Here is a 2128-nt window from a genome sequence, read left to right as displayed (position 1 = left end):
ATACAATGGAGTATTATATGGCAACGAGAAAGAATGAAATATGGCCATTTGTAGCAAAGTGGATGGACCTTGAGGGTGTCATGCTAAGCGAAATAAGTCAGGCAGAGAAGGATAGATACCATATGTTTGCATTCATAGGTCTACCAGGAGAGACCTGGCAGGGGACCATGGGGAGAGGAAGGGGGAAAGAGAGCGGGGGAGAGTGAGGGACACAGATCAAGGGAGACTCCTGAATACTGAAAACAAACCATGGACTGAAGGGGGAGGGGGAGAGAGGGAAGGGGTAATGGTCATGGTGGGGGTCCCTTGTGGAGAAGCACTGGGTGTTATATGGAAACCAATTTGACAATAAACTATTAAAAAAAAGAAGGGAAAAAAAGAAAGAAAACTCAATTTTTGCTCCCCAGTTTTTTTTTTAATTTTTTTTAATGTTTTATTTATTTTTGATACAGAGAGAGACAGAGCATGAGAGGGGGAGGGGCAGAGAGAGAAGGAGACACAGAACCAGAAGCAGGCTCCAGGCTCTGAGCTAGCTGTCAGCACAGAGCCTGATGCAGGGCTCGAACCCACGAACGTGAGATCTGACCTGAGCCGAAGCCGGAGGCTTAACCGACTGAGCCACCCAGGCACCCCACCCCAGTTTTATAAAATAGAAGAAAAATCTTGAGATTGTGTGGCAGATATATGATTTTTACATACTCAAATGAGCCACATGCATTCTTGTTCTATGAAAAATGCTTTATTGGGACCAGATATATCATTTAGATTTTTAAAAAATATTTTTAATGTTTATTTATTTTTGAGAGACAGAGAGAGAGATATAACATGAGCGGGGGAGGGCAGAGAGAAAGACACACACACACAATCAGAAGCCGGCTCCAGGCTGTAGCACAGAGCCCAATGTGTGGCTCGAACTCACAAACTGTGAGATCATGACCTGAGCCAGTCGGATGCCTAGTCAACTGAGCCACTCAGGTGCCCCATCATTTAGATATTTGAGAGAAAGAACTAAAACATAAAACCAATAACTTGGGACACTTGAAGGCCACAGATGAGATTAACTAGGCCATGGATTTAAAATCTTGTGGAGCCCTCTATAAGGTGGAAGGTGGTTTTATATTTTGTTTTTTTCTTCTTCAGAGTTTGATTATTGCAGTGTAACTCACATAACAGTTACCATTTTGAAGTAAACTCTTGTGGGTTTAGTACATTATAGTGTTGTAAAACCATTATTACTCTTTAATGCCAGAACCTTTCCATCACCCCTAAAAGATATCCTGCACCCATTAACAGTCCATCATCTTCTTAATTCCTTTTTTATGACTGAATAATATTTCCTTATATGGGCATATCATGTTTTATTTATCTAGTCAATAGTTCATGGACATTTAGGTTTTTCCAGTTTGGGCTGTTATGAATAATGCTCTTATGAGCATTCATGTATAGGTTCCACTCCTCTTTTACACCTACCAGCGCCTTATTGAGAGGTATGCTTCCTGGGAACTGAGAGTGAGGGGAACGGTATGTGAGCCCAGAAGGGAAGGAGAGAAAATAAAAGGTGCTGCATCATCAAGCTGACCACTGCATTGCAACCTAACATGGCTGGTAGTGCTTGGACCTACGGGCCATGTTCAGGGAGGTCACGATTCCCAGTGAGTTAAAGCAGTTCACTGGTAGAAAGAAGGGCAAACAGTTCATCCGTTTTCACCTTCCCGTCTCAGAGTACATGCCACGGGGCCTTAATCCCTTTGTCCTCTGGGTCATGTTTCCTGGCCTCTGTGAGACGTCTCTGCAGAACTGGCCAACATCAAGATGCTTGTGTTGCTGCTTGTGAGCTGGTGCCATGCCTGCGGGCTCCTCTTTTGGGGGCAGTGGCAGGAGTGGCTTCTAGACACGGTGACTGAGGGAACTACGTTAGCCATTGATAGAACAATTATGGCTGAGAAGTGTGGCAAGTGGCCAAGGTCCAGGGTTGGTGAGCCCGTTAAGATTGAACATTCTAGGGTGGTGCATAATCTGGGTCCTGTACGATGAGGGGTCAGAAAGTGTTGCTTGTTTGCTGTTGGTTGGTCAGTGGACTGGTTTTCTGGTTATACTGCTGTGTATCAAACTACACCAAGACTGAGCA

The 2128-nt window shown here is 44.2% G+C and overlaps 1 pseudogene; it reads right to left on the bottom strand.

Moving 5' to 3' along the window:
- LOC115283339 overlaps positions 1–1845 on the bottom strand; it is a 15815-nt pseudogene extending 13970 nt beyond the window's left edge.
- Positions 1846–2128: the final 283 nt, after the last annotated feature.

Source organism: Suricata suricatta, chromosome X (genome assembly GCF_006229205.1).
Source record: "Suricata suricatta isolate VVHF042 chromosome X, meerkat_22Aug2017_6uvM2_HiC, whole genome shotgun sequence".
In the NCBI taxonomy this organism is placed as follows: domain Eukaryota; kingdom Metazoa; phylum Chordata; class Mammalia; order Carnivora; family Herpestidae; genus Suricata; species Suricata suricatta.
This window is presented reverse-complemented; position numbering and strand designations above follow the sequence as displayed.